We start from the raw sequence: 21,942 nt of genomic DNA, 5'->3' as shown, positions 1-21,942 counted from the left end.
AGTATGAACTCACATCACACATAGCCATCTGAATGTATGTTATTCTCAGTATGAATTCATATCACACATCTCAGCCATCTGAATGTACGTTATTCTCAGTATGAACTCACATCACACATCAGCCATCTGAATGCATGTTATTCTGAGTATGAATTCATATCACACATAGCCAGCTGAATGTATGTTATTCTCAGTATGAATTCTTATCACACATATCAGCCATCTGAATATACGTTATTCTCAGTATGAACTCACAACACAAATATCAGTCAACCGAATGTACGTTATTCTCAGTATGAACTCACAACACAAATATCAGTCATCTGAATTTACGTTATTCTCAGTATGAACTCACATCACACATCAGCCATCTGAATGCATGTTATTCTGAGTATGAATTCATATCACACATAGCCAGCTGAATGTATGTTATTCTCAGTATGAATTCTTATCACACATATCAGCCATCTGAATATACGTTATTCTCAGTATGAACTCACAACACAAATATCAGTCAACCGAATGTACGTTATTCTCAGTATGAACTCACAACACAAATATCAGTCATCTGAATTTACGTTATTCTCAGTATGAACTCACATCACACATCAGCCATCTGAATGTCTGTTATTCTCAGTACGAACTCACAACACAAATATCATTCATCCGAATGTATGTTATTCTCAGTATGAACTCACAACACAAATATCAGTCATCTAAATGTACATTATTCTCAGTGTGAACTCACATGACACATATCAGCCATCTGAATGTACGTTATTCTCAGTATGAACTCACATCACACATATCAGCCATCTTAATGTAAGTTATTCTCAATATGAATTCATATCACACATATCAGCCATCTTAACGTATGTTATTCTCAGTATGAATTCACAACATAAACATCAGTCATTCGAATGTACGTTATTCTCAGTACGAACTTACAACACAAATATCAGTCATTCGAATGTACGTTATTCTCAGTACGAACTCACAACACAAATATCAGTCATCTGAATGTACGTTATTCTCATTATGAACTCAACACAAATATCAGTCATCTGAATGTACATTATTCTCAGTATGAACTCACATCACACATACCAGCCATCTGAATGTATGTTATTCTCAGTATGAACTCACATCACACATATCAGCCATCTGAATGTACGTTATTCTCAGTATGAACTCACATCACACATATCAGCCATCTTAATGTACGTTATTCTCAATATGAATTCATATCACACATATCCGCTATCTTAATGTACGTTATTCTCAGTATGAATTCATATCACACATATCAGCCATCTGAATGTATGTTATTCTCAGTATGAATTCATATCACACATAGCCATCTGAATGTACGTTATTCTCAGTATGAACTTACAACACAAATATCAGTCATCTGAATGTAGGTTATTCTCAGTATGAACTCACATCACACATCAGCCATCTGAATGTACGTTATTCTCAGTATGAACTCACATCACACATAGCCATCTTAATGTACGTTATTCTCAGTATGAATTCATATCACACAGCCATCTGAATGTACATTATTCTCAGTATGAATTCATATCACACATAGCCATCTGAATGTATGTTATTCTCAGTATGAATTCATATCACACATTGCCATCTGAATGTACATTATTCTCAGTATGAACTCAAATCACACATATCAGCCATCTGAATGTACGTTATTCTCAGTACGAACTCACATCACACATATCAGCCATCTTAATGTATGTTATTCTCAGTATGTATTCATATCACATATCAGCCATCTTAATGTATGTTATTCCCACTATGAATTCATATCACACATCTCAGCCATCTGAATGTACGTTATTCTCAGTATGAATTCACATCGCACATCAGACATCTTAGTGTGTTATTCTCAGTATGAATTCATATCACACATCTCAGCCATCTGAATGTATGTTATTCTCAGTATGAACTCACGTCACACATATCAGCCATCTGAATGTATGTTATTCTTAGTATGAATTCATATCACACATCAGCCATCTTAATGTAGGTTATTCTCAGTATGAATTCATATCACACATCTCAGCCATCTAAATGTACGTTATTCTCAGTATGAACTCACATCACACAGTCATCTGAATGTATGTTATTCTCAGTATGAATTCATATCACACATCAGCCATCTTAATGTATGTATTCTCAGTATGAATTCATATCACACATCTCAGCCATCTGAATGTATGTTATTCACAGTATGAACTCATCACACATCAGCCATCTGAAAGCATGCTAGTCTCTGTATGAATTCATATCACACATCAGCCATCTTAATGTATGTTATTCTCAGTATGAATTCATATCACACATCTCAGCCATCTGAATGTATGTTATTCTCAGTATGAACTCACATCACACATCAGCCATCTGAATGCATGTTATTCTGAGTATGAATTCATATCACAGATATCAGCCATCTGAATGTATGTTATTCTCAGTATGAATTCTTATCACACATATCAGCCATCTGAATATACGTTATTCACAGTATGAACTCACAACACAAATATCAGTCAACCGAATGTACGTTATTCTCAGTATGAACTCACAACACAAATATCAGTCATCTGAATTTACGTTATTCTCAGTATGAACTCACATCACACATCAGCCATCTGAATGTCTGTTATTCTCAGTACGAACTCACAACACAAATATCATTCATCCGAATGTACGTTATTCTCAGTATGAACTCACAACACAAATATCAGTCATCTAAATGTACATTATTCTCAGTATGAACTCACATGACACATAGCCATCTGAATGTACGTTATTCTCAGTATGAACTCACATCACACATATCAGCCATCTTAATGTACGTTATTCTCAATATGAATTCATATCACACAAATCAGCCATCTTAATGTACGTTATTCTCAGTATGAATTCATATCACACATAGCCATCTGAATGTATGTTATTCTCAGTATGAATACATATCACACATAGCCATCTGAATGTACGTTATTCTCAGTATGAACTTACAACACAAATATCAGTCATCTGAATGTACGTTATTCTTAGTATGAACTCACATCACACATATCAGCCATCTGAATGTACGTTATTCTCAGTATGAACTCACATCACACAGCCATCTTAATGTACGTTATTCTCAGTATGAATTCATATCACACATAGCCATCTTAATGTATGTTATTCTCAGTATGAATTCATATGACATCTCAGCCATCTGAATGTACGTTATTCACAGTATGAACTCACATCGCACATATCAGCCATCTGAATGTATGTTATGCTCAGTATGAATTCATATCACAAATCTCAGCCATCTGAATCTACGTTATTCTCAGTATGAACTCACATCACACATATCAGCCATCTGAATGTACATTATTCTCAGTATGAATTCATATCACACATAGCCATCTGAATGTATGTTATTCTCAGTATGAATTCATATCACACATTGCCATCTGAATGTACGTTATTCTCAGTATGAACTCAAATCACACATATCAGCCATCTAAATGTACGTTATTCTCAGTACGAACTCAAATCACACATATCAGCCATCTTAATGTATGTTATTCTCAGTATGAATTCATATCACACATAGCCATCTGAATGTATGTTATTCTCAGTATGAATTCATATCACACATTGCCATCTGAATGTACGTTATTCTCAGTATGAACTCAAATCACACATATCAGCCATCTGAATGTACGTTATTCTCAGTACGAACTCACATCACACATATCAGCCATCTGAATGTATGTTATTCTCAATATGAATTCATATCACACATCAGACATCTTAGTGTATGTTATTCTCAGTATGAATTCATATCACACATCTCAGCCATCTGAATGTATGTTATTCTCAGTATGAACTCGTCACACATATCAGCCATCTGAATGTATGTTATTCTCAGTATGAATTCATATCACACATATCAGCCATCTTAATGTATGTTATTCTCAGTATGAATTCATATCACACATCTCAGCCATCTGAATGTACGTTATTCTCAGTATGAACTCATATCACACATAGCCATCTGAATGCATGTTATTCTCAGTATGAATTCATATCACACATCCTCCATCTTAATGTATGTTATTCTCAGTATGAATTCATATCACACATCTCAGTCATCTGAATGTACGTTATTCTCAGTATGAACTCACATCACACATCAGCCATCTGAATGCATGTTATTCTGAGTATGAATTCATATCACACATAGCCAGCTGAATGTATGTTATTCTCAGTATGAATTCTTATCACACATATCAGCCATCTGAATATACGTTATTCTCAGTATGAACTCACAACACAAATATCAGTCATCCGAATAGACGTTATTCTCAGTATGAACTCAACACAAATATCAGTCATCTGAATTTATGTTATTCTCAGTATGAACTCACATCACACATATCAGCCATCTTAATGTACGTTATTCTCAGTATGAATTCATATCACACAGCCATCTTAATGTACATTATTCTCAGTATGAATTCATATCACACATAGCCATCTTAATGTATGTATTCTCAGTATGAATTCATATCACACATCTCAGCCATCTGAATGTACGTTATTCACAATATGAACTCACATCACACATATCAGCCATCTGAAAGCATGCTATTCTCTGTATGAATTCATTTCACACCTCAGCCATCTGAATCTACGTTATTCTCAGTATGAACACAAATATCAGTCATCTGAATGTACATTATTCTCAGTATGAACTCACGTCACACATCAGCCATCTGAATGTACGTTATTCTCAGTATGAACTCACATCACACATATCAGCCATCTTAATGTACGATATTCTCAGTATGAATTCATATCACACATATCAGCCATCTTAATGTATGTTATTCTCAGTATGAATTCATATCACACATCTCAGCCATCTGAATGTATGTTATTCTCAGTACAAATTCATATCACACATATCAGCCATCTTATGGTTCATACTAGGCTATCTGCCCTAGGGCATTTAAAAGCCTAGCCAGAGTGTGTTTGGCTTTCGCCACCCATTTTAAATGAATTTTGCTATGCCCTTTTTTGAGGTTAGTATACTCTGCCTCTGTTTAACAGTGACACAGAAGTGATACCTGGGGTAAACCTAGGATCTCCCATCCACTCATCAAGATTCCTCCTGAAGAGAGTCAATGAGGGACTCAGCCTAACCTGGACTGGGATTTTATTCCAGAGTGAAGGGACCCTCTGGGTTATGAATCTGTCCCTCCTGCATGTCCTATTTATTTCAGTGCTGAGGTTCAAGTCTCTCGAGCGCATAGCTCGATGGGATTTGGATTTTCTGAGGTGCAGCATGTCCATTAATTCCGGGTTGGACATGGCTTTATACGTCAGGCACAGATCACCTCTGAGCAGGCAGTATGCCACTGAGCAGAGCTGTAGTTTCTTTAAACGGGCAGCATATGGCATCTGTTTGAGCCCTTTGATCCTCTTGGTGAGGTACTTTTGGGGGTCTTTCCAGTTGCTGCATGTGTCTGGTAAGGTACATCCCAAAAGGGGCACTGTACTCAATTATGGGCCTGATGAGGGATGAGTAAAGAGGCACGATGACCTCCCCTGATCTAGATGTGAATCCCTTCATGATTAGGTGGGCTATATAAAATGTTTTTCTAACCACTTTGACCACATGGTTGTCAAATGAGAGATTGCTATCAACTTGGGTCCCCAGGTCCCTAATTACTTCTTCTGTACTTAATGGATTACCACCTATGTGGTAATTTGTGGGCACTTTGTTTTTGCCAAAGGGGATGACTATACACTTTTTGGTGTTTAGCTTGAGGCCATGGCTCTGGCACCAGTTGTCTGTTTCTATGAGGCCCTTTTGGAGGATGCTTGTGTCGGCTGGAGAGTCAATTATGGCGCCCAGTTTGCAGTCATCTGCGAACTTGGTCAGCCACAGTCCTTCCGTGTTGGCCTGTACCTCCGAGAAATATATACTGACCAAGAGAGGTCCCAGGTCTGAGCCTTGTGGGATGCCACTTGTAACTGGTTTGGAGTCTGACATGGCTCCAGCAATTCTAACCATGTGGGTTCTGTCCTTGAGCCAGTTTGCAACCCATCTTGTGACATAGGGGGTTATATTTAAGCTGGTGAGCTTATCTATAATGCCCAAGTTGGGTATTGTATCGAAGGCTTTTGCGAGGTCCAGGTAGGCTGTCTGGACCACCTTCCCCTCGTCAATGGCCTCGGTGACGGTTTCAAAGAAATTGATCAGGTTTAAGAGGCAGGATATGCCCTTAAAGCCGAACTGGGTACGATCCAGTGTCTGTAGGTCCCCAATATCTTTATTTATGAGGCCCATGATGATCCTTTCCATAGCTTTGCAGACCAAGCTAGTCAGGCTTATGGGGCAAAAGTTTCCAGGATCCATTGAGGCACCACCTTTGTGGAGAGGGACCACTGTTGCTGTACACCACTCTTTGGGTACATATCCTATAGTAAGGCTGAGATTGAACAGTAGTTTTACTTTTGGGTTTAGCTCTTCTTGGAGTTCATGTAGGACGCAGCCCGGGAAACCGTCTAGTCCCATTGATGCTGTGTTTTTTGCTTTGGAGAGGGCGGCTCTTACCAGAGCATCTGACATGTCAGGGGGGCGCAGCACTCTACTGGGATAGATATTTGCCCTTTTGGTGGGGGGGGGGTTGCGTTGAAGCTGTCAGCTAGGATGCTGGCAATGTCTGTGGGTTCGGTGTATTTTTTGTCATTTTGGACTAATTCTGAGCATATCTGGGAATTCCCACCCAGGTTCCTAACATAACTAAAGAAAGCCTTGTGATTATCCTTAGTGTCCTGTGCAATTTTTCTCTCGAAGCTGGCCTTAGACAATTTTATGAGTGCCCGTAGTATTTGCTAATACTGATCAGAGATGCCTTCCCTTTTGGGGATTTTGCTCTATCATGTAGTAACTTCCTCCTTCTATTGTATAGTTTGTTTATGGCTGGGGTCCACCAGACAGGACATCTGCCTTTGGAGGATTGGGTCTTGGTTTTATTTGGGATTGCATGATCCATGCATTCCTGAAGGTGTTCATAGAATGCATTTATAAAGGATTCTGCGGTCTGGGCTGTATTTTCCACAGGCCCGGGGGCTTTGAAGGATTCCACCTCAGTTTTGAGGAGTGTGAAATTTGCTTTAGAGAAGTTTTTCACTGTGGTTTTCTGGGCAGGGGCTGGGGTCGGGATGTGAATATCCAGTGAGATTAGTTTATGGTCTGATCTTACCAGTGAGGGATACACTTCTGGCCTGATCTTACCAGTGAGGGATACACTTCTGGTCTGGAGCATAGTGTCCCCATGTTGGTGATGATCAGGTCCAGTATGTTTTCCCCTCTTGTGGGAGTGGTACCAAGTTGTTCCATAGCATTTGAGTTTATAAATTCTAGGAACCTTTGGGCTAGGGGGTTGTAGCTAGAGTAATGCTCCCAGTCTATGTTTGGGTGTTTGGAGAGACCTTCATATTTTCCAGTGTTCTCAGGAAGGCCGAGTGGGGTTCCTGGGTTTGCGAGGGTGGTCTGTAGCAGGCTATAAACTGGAAGGCAGTTTTACCCACTGTTAGATGCACATGGATAGTCTCTGATGCTTCATGCTGTGCCACCAACCTGGAGGTGTGGGTATCTTTGACGAATATTGATATTCCCCCTCCTTTTGTGGTTCGGTCCAAGTTTTGGAGCCGAAAAGCATGGTATGAAGTATAACCTGGTACTGGTGGGGTGCTCTCGGGAGCCTTGAACTAGGTTTCTGTTACTGCACACATATCGATTTTCTCCATGCTAAGGAGAGTTTTGAGTGCGTGCATCTTGAGGTTTAAACTTCTGGCTTTGAGTAGCATTACTCTTAGTTTCTTATCCCTTGTGATATCTATGGAGGTAGGTTTGTCTTTTGAGCCTTGCCTAAAAAAGGCACTATGGGGGTAGCAAGAGCCTTTGCCAATGTATGTTATTCTCAGTATGAATTCATATCGCACATCTCAGCCATGTGAATGTATGTTACTCTCAGTATGAATTCATATAACACATCTCAGCCATCTGCATGTACGTTATTCTCAGTATGAACTCACATCACACATTTCAGCCATCTGAATGTATGTTATTCTCAGTATAAATTCATATCACACATATCAGATATCTGAATGGACGTTATTCTCAGTATGAGTTCATATCATACATATCAGATATCTGAATGTACGTTATTCTCAGTATGAATTCATATCACACATCAGATATCTGAATGTTCGTTTTTCTCAGTATGAATTCATATCACACATCAGCCATCTGAATGTACGTTATTCTCAGTATGAATTCATATCACACTTATCAGATATCTGAATGTACGTTATTCTCAGTATGAATTCATAACACACAAATCAGATATCTGAATGTACGAGTATGATGCAGGACAAAAGAGGCAAAGGGTGGAGCTTTGGAACTTTCTTACATTGGTGACTGTTACTGGAATGCAACAGGAGTCAGGAAAATGCAGCACTACAACAAAAACACTGCAAAAACCTCCACTGGGAATATTACAACAAAAACATCCACTTGGGCTGCAAACCCGGATGTCTGCAAAGTCCTATACAAAACAATTGTAAATAGTTATTCTAGGATGCTGCAATGGAGTTCATTGGAAAATTAAATTACACCACCAATGAGTATAATTGGAGTAGCATGCATGAAATAGAAAATACAGGTGTGCTAAAGAAACACATCACTTATGTTACCTATAATAGGGTTGCCACCTTTTCAAATCCCCAAAGTGGGACATTTTTTGTAGAAACATCAGATTTTGCAGGGCAAATCACACCTATGGAAAGTACAAAGGACAGAACTTCACTTTTTTGCCAGAATAAAAGCTTACTTTGTAGCATTTGAGTTGTTTATTCATTTCTTTATAACATTTATGTGTTTCAGATACAAAATAACTGTTTTATGCAACTATTAAAGAAAATAACGGAAATATCTTTGTCTTAAAATCTCAGGACATTTGCCATTTTTTCAATTTTTTTGCAGGTCACAACTTCCAAAAGAGAGACTGTGCCTCGCAAAGTGGGACAGGTGGTAACCTATAAGCAACAACACTACAACATGAAACGGCATGGAAACCATGCCTCTAGTGCATATTTTGTGGAACAAAGCCAAAGATAACGATGGTGATAAAGGCCATGCATCATGGAAAGAATTTAAAAAATGCTCTTGCAAACTTAGAAAGTTGCTAGAATAACAGGTTTTGCATTAGCATGCAATTTGTGGATCTGAAGAATGTGAGGTGCGAAACTGAAATGGCTGTTTTTATTTAGTGACTTCGATCCTCAATTATTTGGTAGAACGCCACAAATTTAACGAGGAATACATCGAAAATATGAGACAAAAATCAAGACATTCTAGGAAATATTGGGCTGAGATGTATAACAGGGAGGTAAATGCAAACTACATAGTTTTTGCAATTACGTTGCTGGATGCCATCTTACAGCACATAAACCATTCCCTGGATAACAACACGCAGATTTAGATTCCTGAACCACACCCTCTATTTACAAACAAAATTATAAAATCTGGATTAAAGTAAAATAAAAAAAAGTAATATACCACCATACCAAACAATAGGTATTGCGTCTTCACTTAACTGGAAGATGTTAATCCATTTGTCTGCATACAGGTTACAGCCTTGGAAACGTATTACTGCTCCAGGTATTGATTGACTTGGATAATTACAAGGTATCACAAAACACATAAAGCCCCGGGAGACGTCAGTACAAAAACGCATCACATAGTGGCCCGCCCGTCTCCAGAAGTGATTGCAATAATGTTATTAACCCTGAAAGACGAAACCGTTCAGCAATGGCTTTATCGTCTTCGTTTTGCTGTAAAGACACCCAACCTAAGCAGCATCGATTAAAACAGTGATGAGAATAAAATAAGTGTAATTCTAACTCGTATCGGGATACGAGCATGTGTGCAAAGGAAGGGTGGCTCCCCCGGCCGCCAGCTGCGCGTGTGTGTGTGTGTGTGTGTTGTTGGGGGGGGTCGCGTGATTGTTGCCCACGTGACGCTAACGCATCTGCACAGAAGACTGGAAGCATTCAGAGATGCTTTGTGTGTTAGTAACTATAACGAGGAGGTGGGTCACACTTACTAATAAATGCATTCATGTTAGCAGCGGAGTTCACTTACTGCAGCTTCTCATATTCATACTTCAAATGTCACTGCTCTGCGTATATGATTATATATCCAAATATCCTCCACTCTTTTTCCCATTTGCGCATGGGGGTCGGGATGTCACTTAAGCAGTGACAATCATATCGAGCCAAGGCTTACACCGCCCGGTGGCTACCCCTGTGCATACCTCTCAACCTCTTAGAGCAGGAAATCTGGACAAAGCCATAAATAAAAGTGGGACAAAGGCCCAAAAATGGGGACAATTTTTAAATATTGCTCTTACAAAATTTAGTGAGTTGATTAACAGGTTTTACATTAGCATGAGTTTTCTGAATGGTATAAAGTCTGAAACTCAAATGGCTGTTAATATTTTTTAACCTCAGATTTTAATAATTTGCCACTAACTTACCAGAAAAAAACAAAATTTTATGAAAAATGGACCAAAAATATGAGGCAAAAATCTGTACAGTTGAGAGGTACCAAAGTAGTTCATTCGTACCACTCAGTCACACACACACACTTTCACCTACAGTTAAGTTAGTGTCCAGTCCACCTACTGCATGTCTGCAATGTGGGCGGAAGCCACAGCACTCGGAGAAAACCCACGTGACCACAGGGAGGATATACAGACTCTACACAGAAGGAGCCCCAGCCGAGAATCGAACCAGATAACCTCTTGCTGCGTGTGTGTGTGTGTGTGTGTGTGTGTGTGTGTGTGTGTGTGTGTCTGTCTATATATATATATATATATATATATATATATATATATACACACATTTTAATTAATGATGAAGGACAATCACAATAACTGTATATCGTAGCTCAGAAAGCACAACAAATGACCGCAGCACTGATGGAGAGCCAGCCCATAGCCCTAGAGAGCTTTGTGGTTGAGCCTAGTTGCAGCTGCTTCTGCAAACCGTCATCTTCACTGTAATTTAAAATAATAAAACATACATTGTGCAGATGTATGAACAGTGTGAATTAATTTCTTCAAGTGAAAAGCATTGTACTTGCTACAGTAGGCCTAGGTTTGTAACCAAACTACTAGACAGCTTTGTATGTGAGAGTCTACAGCACCTTCAAAACGTATTATGTTTCAACTCATTTCACCGCCCTCTTCTGCTATTTCAACATAAAATGTGTTGTCCTGAGCTGCACTGCAGAAACAGTCCTAATTTCTTGAACTGTAATCGTAACCTGACTGCTGACTTAGGAATGGCGTCTATTCCCATCATGGAGTTAGATACCCAAAACACTTGGGATAAATTAAACTGCAGTAAATAACATCTCCAAACACCTCTTGCAGATTGTGTGTATATGTTGTCTGGTGTTTTTGGTTCCCAGTCTGCTATTCTGGCACTTGGTGCAATTCCACAACTGGGTGCCCCCAACACAAAAATACCTTTTTTTATTTTAAATTATTGATAGATATTGTGTAAATTAAAATGCTTTTCCCCAATATAATGTGAGTACATTGAAAGGAAATATGCAAGGCCAAACAGCAGTTTTCAAAATAATATGATTGCTTTGCAAGAACAGTTCTGTTCAGCTTATATATTAATAACATATAGCTGTGGGCATTACTGTAAATGCATCCTGTTATAGAAAAAAAGGAAGTTGAGTTTCTTGGCTTTCAGATGCAGAAATAAATAAATAAAATACAGACAGGTCAAGTGACGCAAAGGTGATGTGGAGAGACTTTTGTGAAGTCTTCAGATACAGCGAGAACCAAAAAAGGGCATGAAATAACCATGGACTTTGTCATGGCACAGACAGAAACCAGAAGAACAAGTCACAAGGACATTAAAAATAACATTGGTTGAAAAGAGTATATAAACCGGACAGTATGTTTCATTCGGAGGGTGATGTCTTAGACTAAGTGTGCCTTAGTCTACTCATCTGTCTAGCTGTGTTATAAAAGAATTGAAATAGCTCTGACAGAATTAACTGTTTGGCAAGAATTTGTTCTGAGACAAATAAAGTATAACAGATCCAGTAGTACAGAGTTTGTCTGGTCTACTTTTGGACAGTTTCTTCAGAGGCAAAATAAAGACCTGCTTGACATTTCTTCAGAAAAGAAATAGATACATTCTTCAGTGGATACATTTTTTCAGTGGCGAGCCTTGGCCAGTGACTGTGACCATATATCTGTTACCAGCAGTTAATATTACAGAGGGATCCCTACTACTTACTATGTTAGTTCAACAGACTGACAGTTCCAGTGCTTTAACAGAGAAACAGCCCCAGTACTTCGTTGGTGAACACAGAGCACCACCGTGGAAGCTGTCCTGCGTCGGACCTCCTACAATTCATCTGTAGAGAAACACTGTCCTTTTCCAGATTGACTTCAGCCTGATCACCTGCTTGTCTTCTGTATAAATTACGGTACTTTCTTCACAGTTATAACATGGATGCAAGTACAGACAGTTAACTTTGCAGTGCCCACATATTGTATATATAAATTTACATGGTTTAAACCTTCTGTGTCAGACATGAATTGTAAATCTGAAATGTTTGATGTTCAGACATTAGATAACAGTTGTGTTTGTAAATGTATAAATTCCTATAATGTTGTTGTTGTCTTTCAGTTTTTCCCAGTTAGGGGTCGCCACAGTGGAACTCCGGTCCGCTAATGATTGGCAGTAGATTTTCACGAATGCCGAGGTGCCAGCTCGACATTCAACCTTTAGTGAAGGCATGCCCATTTACGCATGTCTTTTGAATGCCCACCAAACCGCAGGGAGGACTTGCAGACTCCACACAGAAGGCACTGCCCACACTCAAGCCGAGAATCGAACAGGAGAACCTCTTGCTGTGAGGCAACAACACTACCGTTGCACCACCACGGCCTTACAAAAAATGTACAGCAATTCATAAAGACTGTTTTTTATGTGGAAGTAACTTTCCTAACTTCTGTCTATTTTGTCACAGGAGTCTAGTATGTAAGCCATACCATAAGATATATCCTATTCTGACAAACAATCTGTTTGATTCTAGCGTTGTTAGTTCTTCACATAAGCAACAGTTAAATGTACCTTCTGCAGTCACATAAATCTCATACAGTACAAGTCTATGCAATTATTGTTAGTAATGTAATAGGCTACATAAACATGTTATTTATAGTAAATATTGCAAATGTACAAAAACAAGAAATTTCTAACATAGTACAGTGTGCTATCAATATTAACCTTTTAAAGGAAAGGTTTTCACAGCTTTTCAAAATTTTCCTACAGACAGTAGTAAGGGACAATAATGCCATTTAGAGTAACATTAAGTATTCAACTGCGGTACCACTTTTATCATTCTTATAAGAAAAGCGCAGTCCGGGTCTGAACTGTCTGCAAATAGCTAAACTTAACTTTGAACCTAACACCACTCTTAAGTATTCATCTGCGGTACCACCTTTATCATTCTTATAAGAAAAGTGAAGTCCGGGTCTGAACTGTCTGCAAATAGCTAAAGTTAACTTTGAACCTAACACAACTCTTAAGTATTCAACTGCAGTACCACCTTTATCATTCTTATAAGAAAAGCGCAGTACGGGTCTGAACTGTCTGCAAACAGCTAAAGTTAACTTTGAGTATTTGTCTACCTGTTTGAGCCAATATTCATTTTCCCCTGGAGAGCACTGTGCTTTGGCTTGTAAGCACCCCCCCCCCCCCACACACACACACACACACACACTCATCTTCCACTTTCTCTCTTATTCCCTTCTGTTAGCAAATAGTATCCATAACTGAGCAATACTGTGTGTTTGTTAATTTAATCTGAGACCACAGTAGCCTACCGATACAAGGTTATCCTGTTTTTCCACCTGAGAAATGGTTACGAAATGACTTACAGTTTCAGAGCAGTCCTTGGTCAATTCTGATTGTTTCTTAAACACAAACTTGTCTTTGCTTTGGCTCATTAGCAGCAGTACAAAAGAACTGACTGCTCACACCCTTGTTCTCCCCCTCCACCTTCCCTGTTTATTACCTTAAGCCAGTCCCAAAGTTAATAAATATTACCTGTGGCAGGCAGCATTTTTAAAACTACAACCACCCTTTGTCACTATCATATGTTCATTTATCAATTTACTCTGTTACCTGATTGTTTCCAGCCCCCTCATAAGAGCAACTAACAGGGTCTCTACCGCTCCTCCCCACCCTGCCCCTATTCCTCCCACCCCCAGTGGTCCTACCTATATTACACTCACAACCCCCTCCCATCTTTCCAATAGCCAACCACAGCACTAACCCAACACTACCTCCTCCATATTCCCATTACTATCAACTATCACACCTCCTCAACTAACATGTACAAGCATACCTTACCTACGCTCACTGCATGCACTCTCCTTGCATATCTTACATCCTACCAAAGCTCCATCATTCCCCCACTCATCCACTACCACGGTACTACTGCTCACACCACCACTCATGTCTCACCCTCACTCAGCTCCCCTCCCACCAACTCAAGAACCATCCCTATGCACCCCCCGCATATTCTACAAACTATATTACTCAAACATAAAGCATCCTTACATCTTAACATAGTAACCCTCCCACCATACCTATTACCCAAAGAGCACAATCACAAAGTTTCCCTAATAAATAAACACATTCAAAAACTGAGAAAGCTAATAACCTCATGCATATCAAAACTAGCCCTAAGTGGAGACATCCACCCCAACCCTGGCCTTACCATCTTCAACCCCAATCATCATAATCAGACTAGAAACCACAACTTTTCCCATATCACAGCCAATAGAAAGCCAAGTGACTTCCTTCTACTAAGCCTAAATATTAGAAGTATATCCAACAAAGTCCATGAACTCCATGCCACCATAGACTTGTACTCCCCAGATATAGTCATCCTGACAGAAACCTGGCTAAAACCTCACATTACCAGTGAGCAAATACTCCCTACCAGTTACGACATACTAAGAGTAGACCGGCTAAACAAAAAAGGAGGCGATGTAGCTATAATATTTAAACAGAATCTAAACATCCAGATCTTAAAATCATCAGCTCCACAAATAGGCAATGAAGAAATAATATATGCCAACCTCAAAATAAACCAAAATAAAACCATCAACATAATTGGATGCTACTTCCCACCTGGCCAAAACATCCCTCCACTAGAAAACCTCCTCAGCTGGTCAACCCACCATCTCCCTCAAGAAACTATTATTTTAGGTGATTTCAATATTGACTGGCAATCCTGTTCTGGCAACAATCCAACCCATCATATAAACCTTCATTGCTTCACCCAACTAGTCCAGTCGCCAACCAGGATAAATAAAAACTCCAGCAAGCACACTACCCTGGATTGGATACTAGTCCGTAAGAGCCCCCAGTCATACATAACAGGCTACTTATCAGATAGCCTCAGTGTTCAATCCCCAACATTCCTACTCAAAAAATACCTATACCAAGCTAAACCTGTCATCTACCATCAAATACGTAAAAAACTAAACTTTAACCCACTCACATTCATCTCATCCCTCAAAGAATGTAACTGGCATCCCCTAAAGTACCTCAGTCTTGATGATGCAGTTGAATTTTTTAATACTACCTTCCTGAACATCATTAATTACCATGCCCCCATAAGACTTTCCAGAATGAAAGCACAACCCTCCCCATGGCTACAGAAAACCACTAAGTCAGAAATGAAAAACAGGGATAAAGCCTGGGAGCACTGGCACAAAACCAAAACCCCCTCAACTAGACATAAATTCCTAGAACTAAGCAACAGAGTTAAAAAGCTAATAAAACAGGACAAATTCCAATACTACCAGTCTGCCCTAGACTCCTCCCAACACAGCCCCAAACAATTCTGGTCCTCCATAAACTCCATCCTCTACCCAGGTAAAGTCAGTACCCCTCCTCCTAACATCTCTCACTCATCCGAAAATATTGCTACCTCATTCAGCACACACTTCACACAAACCATACTATCACTAGCTAAACAACACAACCCCCCTCCCCTCGAACTCACACCTTCAACTAGTAATCTCCCCACTGCCTTCTCTTTTTCTGCTGTACCTACCTCCAACATAAAAAAAACCTCTTAACTAAACTTAAGCACACCAAATTAGCAGCAGACAAACTCCCAAGTGAATACCTACAAATCACAGCTGATGCTCTGGCCTACCCAGTATCCATCTTGATTAACCGATCTCTGTCAGAAAGTTACGTTCTCACACTGTGGAAAGTATCACATATAATTCCCCTCCACAAAGGCGGCCCCTCCACAGAACTAACCAATTACTGCCCCATAGCTATTCTCTCTCCACTCTCCAAAATACTAGAGAGATGCATACATTCTCAGACTACCTCCTTACTAACAACCTCCTTTCCAATACTCAGCATGGTTTCCGACCAAACCATAGCACCACCACTGCCTTACTCTCCTTTACTAACACTATCCTTCAGCATAAAAACAATGGCTATCTCTCCTCTGCTACTTTCCTAGACTTATCTAAAGCATTTGACATGGTCCCACACAAACAACTCATCTCTGTCCTCAATAACCTATCCTTCTCTCAATCAGTCACCAACTGGTTTCAGATTTACCTGTCTGACCGCCAACAATCCATTGTATAGCAGAATGACATATCTCCCCAACTACCTGTCACCATAGGGGTTCCCTAAGGATCCATCCTTGGACCCCTACTCTTCTCTGTTTTCACCAATAATCTAGCCTCTGCCACCAAACATGGCACATTCGTACAATACGCAGATGACTCAACCATCATCTGCTCAGCCCAATCCCTACCCAAACTGCAAAATGTCACACAGGAAGCCTTTTCCTCTGTTGAAACTCAGTTATCCGATACCCAAATAATACTCAACCCAAACAAAACTAAACTACTCATCTTCCAACCCACCATACATACTCAAAACAACTCTCACTTTAACATCACAGCAAAAGACAACACCACTATATACCCAACTGAACACACCAAATTGCTAGGAGTGGAAATAGACAATAAACTAAAATTTGACATTCCCATATCCACGACCACAAAAAAACTATGAGCGTTATACAGAAATAAGCAACTTCTCACCAAAGCAGCAAAGATTTCAATAGCAAATTCCCACCTTATCTCCACCCTACTGTATGCCTCTCCAATATATACCAACCTAAGGCAATGCGATCTAAACAAGCTAGAGACCTGCTACAACAAAATCGCCAAATTCACCACAGGAGCATCCTACCGTAGTCACCACTGTCTCTCACTTGCTGAACTGGGCTGGCTTGAACTCCCTCACCTCCTTCAATGGTGTCAACTATCACTTGCCCACAAACTAGTAAACCATCCACTAAATGTCCCATCCCTCCAGAATCTACTCCAACCCTATCGCACCACCAGACCACTAAGATCCAGCAACAAAAATCACTTGCAGATCACTAAAGCCAATAACTCTGCTGGTGAAGCACTATTCTCTTGCACCATAGCCAAACTATGGAACTCCCTCCCACTCACAATTACCTCCATACCATCATGCACCCACTTCAAAACTTTACTAAAAGCGCACCTAAAAATATGCTGGCTATGCCCTTGCAACTCCTACTCTAATATCACCCACCCCATCCAACCACTACCTTTTTTCCACCCCACTAACTACCTTGATTGTAGCAAGCTCAGATGCTCATAAGCCTAGTACTTATTATACAGCAGGAACTTCTTATTGTAACATTTGTTAATGTCTGTTATGTACTTCGCAGATAAAGATTCTAGTTGTCTACTGATGTACTATGTTCTTCATCGGTAAATATGTTTGTAGTTAATTGCTATGTTAAATTGTTAATCGCTATGTAATCCAATGTAACTACTGTCTGTTTATTTTAACTGTGGAGCTTTTCTCCCCGGGCCTCCACTGAAAATGGACCTACGTCCAATCGGACACTCCCGGTCAACAAATGTAAATAAATAAATAAATAAATAAAAGAAATAAACAGACTCAGCATAGCATTCAGACTTTACATAATGACATTTCTGGTTTAACTTAACAATCAGATAGAGCCCAACAACATTTACTAAAGGCACAAACTACAGAGGTTAATCTGACAAGACAGTTAGAAAAAGCCCAGCAAGGTTTACATTGATCGGGGTTCAGCAGAAATAACAGTTATTTCTCCTGCTGATATATATCAATAGTCTTGTTCATTACAGACTCTGCCTCAGTGGCAAGACAAAATAATAATTTTGTTTCAGTATGTTGGCATTTAAACAATGGTTGACATACACTGTGTGGTCTATTTCAAATAATGCTTTATTAAACTTTTTTTTTTTTGCATTTACACATGACAGTTTAAGTCAGAAGGGGAAAGGGGAATCATCAACAGTGTTGGCAAACCCCTAAAACATGCTTCAGTACGAGAGTTATGGGCATTAATTCCCAAAATGATTTCCAGGGAAAGTTTAGTATTGTCAAAATCAAATCACATAAAAAATATATAGGAAAGGCTACAGTAAATGCTTTGGCAAATGGCAAAGTAAAGCAAGCAGCTAAAACAGGTATGTGTCTAGACTCACGTAACTGTTCTACAGGCAGTCTAAATCAGGGACGTCGGGAGGCATATGCACTGTACTGACTTCAGTACAACTTTTTTAGAAGAGGGGGTAGCTTTTTAAAAAAAAAAAAACATACATAGATATTTCTTCCTTTTGAAAGGGTGAGGATACCAGCCTGTCGGAAGTGAGCTCACATCATGTCCGGCTGGCTGCGAGCAGGAAATGTACAGTAGTGAGTGAACGAGTGGAAGAAGACAATCGCTGTGAGTGGGAAATGTAGTTGGAAGTAAATCACCAACAGATTAGTGTGTGTGTCTGTAAATGCCCCCACATAATACACCTGCTGGCTATAGGTGTTCAGGCTCAAACCCTGTACCTTTGCTTCAGGGTAAGAAGAGCATAAAGTCCCTAACCACCACCATTTCTGAACTTTGTTCAGATTTGTTTTTCTAACAGTTGTGAGCTATGGTGAAAAGTGAGAACTGAAGTTGTATTTCTCCCATTATTGTTTTTGTTGTTTGTCCGGGTTTTTTGTGCTAAGGTGTGAAGTGAGAACTGAATTTGTATTCCCTCATTATTGGCTTTGTTTGTCCAGGTTTTTTGTGCTAAGAAGTTGAGAGCTATCTAAATGATAGCCATTAAGTTTGTCTTCCTATTTTTCAAGCTGCTGATTTAGCATAGTGGTATGTTGCACTGATTGTAGTGTATATGGTTCTGGGTTCAAGACATGCATGGTGATAACACAGCATTTTATTCTAGCAGCTTCCCAAAATTATACAAGCAATGTTTAAAATGTGTCCCTGGTTTTTGGGCTTTTGTCCCCCCCCATAAATGTTGGCTTTTTTCCAGATTTCTTGTGCTGCAAAGTTCAGAGATACAGCTGAGTGTCAACATTTTACAAGGAGCTGAGAGCTGCAGGGGAACTTAAGTTTAGTGCTGCTTATGCCGAGTCTGCTTGTACTGTTAATAGCACAACAGGTAGTGTACTTGCTTTTGATTCAGAAGGCTGTGGGTTCTTCTCCCACAGTAAGTAGATGCATTGCTGATACTGTACTGTGTTGTAAAGGGGGGTGGATGCTGTAGTCCATTTTGGCGAAGATATCTAGTAGTAACTATGAACCTGTTATCAGTTTGCCATCCATTCCCTATTACGATATTACTAGCGTATCATTGTTTTTAATGCAACATAGGCAATTTATTCCTCAAGGGCAACAGGCACTTTATTTGTAGATGAAACAATGAAATATAAAAGTTGCTTGCTAGCAGCTACCGCTTCATTAGTTACAGATTTCTTTAATGTGGAATTATGTAGATGGCTTTTACTAGTTCAGAGATTGTGCATATTTACTGATACTGGTGGACTGTAGAAGTTTGAGTAGACTTTTATGATGGAAATGTTCTGAATTGGGCTGTTTTGTCATTATTGGTGCATGCATTTTGTTTCATGGTTTACTGGAAAAATATTCAAAACAATAAATTTAAAATGATCTCTAACAACTATACTGTATTGTATAAGGAATACAATTTAATACAATCAGGAAGGTGTATCAAAGAGCACGTGTATGTTTCATGTGCAAGGGGCCTATGATTTGAAAACAGCTCAAAGGTAATCTTTATCTGCCACTGGCAAATGTATTTTCTTTGAATGTGGGTTTCAATGCTGTTTCAATGAATGTAAGTTTCAAGGGCAGAGAAATTTTAATGCTAAGTCTAGTTTCATTGTGAGACTGCATTGCTTTGTTTAGCAGATATTTATTGGTGTTTGTGCTGTAAAATGCAAAATAAAACTTTTATGGCAAATCATTTAGGAATGAAGTCACTAAATAATGACCGACGTTAAGTTTCAGACGTCATAATCTTCAGAAAAATGCATGCTAAAGCAAGACCTGATAGTCTATCAACTGTCTTAAGTTTATACAAGACCAATTTTTAGTACTGTTTGTATGTTCCCCCAATATATTTGGCCTTGTCCAGATTTCCTGCATTAAGATGTTGAGAGGTATGTGCAAGTAAATCGCTTTATAGAATTAGGAATATCCAAACCTCTCAACTGTCCCCAATTTTGGCTCAAAATGTTGCTCTCCCCCTAATAATCTCTCCGCAAAATAGCAATTTTGGAAGAAAACGTGGAGGGTTTACTTTTATAAATAACAGTAATGATCAGAGTTATACATTACTTTTATTTCAGAAATGCATGTAGATTCTCTAATTTTGTCAGCTGCTCAAGTTAACAGTGCTCATATTAAAATGGTGTCCCTTCTTTGACAGGTTCCCAGCTGTATTGTCTGGCAATTTTATATTTTTGCATCACATTTTTGGTCCGTTTTTCATAAAATTGCAGTTTTCTGGCAAATTATTGGCAAATTGTTAAAGATTGAAGTTAGAAAATAATGGCAGACATTTGAGTTTCAGATTTCATACCTTCAGAAAATTCATACTAATGCAAGACCTACTACTGTTCTATTATCTTTCTAAATTTATAAGAGCAATATTTAAAAAAATGTCCTTATTTTTGGGCCTTTGCCTCAGTTTTATTTATGTGTTTGTTGCTCTAAGAGGTTGAGAGGTATTTGTGTGTGTGTGTGTGTGTGTGTGTGTGTGTGTGTGTGTGTGTGTGTGTGTGTGTGTGTGTGTGTGTGTGTTAGGTAGGTAGGTAGCATACCTCTCAACTGTCCAAATTTTGCAGAATGTCCAGATTTTTGCCCCATATTTTTTGTCTGTTCCTCATAAATTTTGTGATTTTTCTAGAAAATCATTGAAGGCTGAAGTTGCTAAATAATGACAGACATTTGAGTTTCAGACTTCATGTCCTTTAGAAAAATTCATACTAGCACAACTCCTGTTATTCTAGCAACTTTCTCATACTAGCACAAATCCTGTTATTCTAGCAACTTTCTAAGTTCACGAGAGCATTATTTAATATCTGTCCCTGTTTATTTTAGGCTTTGTCCATATTTTTTGCACTAAGAGGTAGGTGGGGTGTGTGTGTGTGAATGAAACACCCTATTTAGGGGTAGCAGGTAGTTAGTAATTTACTCAAGCTCAAAACCTGTACCTTAGTTACAGAAAACAAAAGCATGAATCCTCTACCCCAACTACCATGCTGCATTTTTCAAAGAACTGACTTTCAGGTTCATTTTCAATTCAAGGAATTTGAGTGAATTTATTTTATATTACTGAAGAGGCATTACAGTGAATGCCT

General features: G+C 39.0%; 1 protein-coding gene across 4 annotated transcripts in view; it reads right to left on the bottom strand.

The window, feature by feature from the left end:
- Nucleotides 1-21,942, bottom strand: part of LOC122812360 (beta-1,3-galactosyltransferase 2-like) — a 266,312-nt gene that overhangs the window by 139,785 nt on the left and 104,585 nt on the right. The window contains exon 1 of one of the 4 annotated variants that reach the window (XM_044084791.1): nucleotides 9,670-10,065. The exons of 2 other annotated variants lie outside the window; for them this stretch is intronic. The gene's annotated coding sequence lies outside the window, so the exon portion shown is untranslated. Of the gene's footprint in view, nucleotides 1-9,669; nucleotides 10,066-21,942 lie in introns of those variants that run through there. One more of the 4 variants, XM_044084787.1, reaches the window with a different exon arrangement.

This window comes from Protopterus annectens, chromosome 9.part0, assembly GCF_019279795.1.
Source record: "Protopterus annectens isolate FY-2018-M chromosome 9.part0, PAN1.0, whole genome shotgun sequence".
Classification (NCBI taxonomy): Eukaryota; Metazoa; Chordata; order Ceratodontiformes; family Protopteridae; genus Protopterus; species Protopterus annectens.
This window is presented reverse-complemented; position numbering and strand designations above follow the sequence as displayed.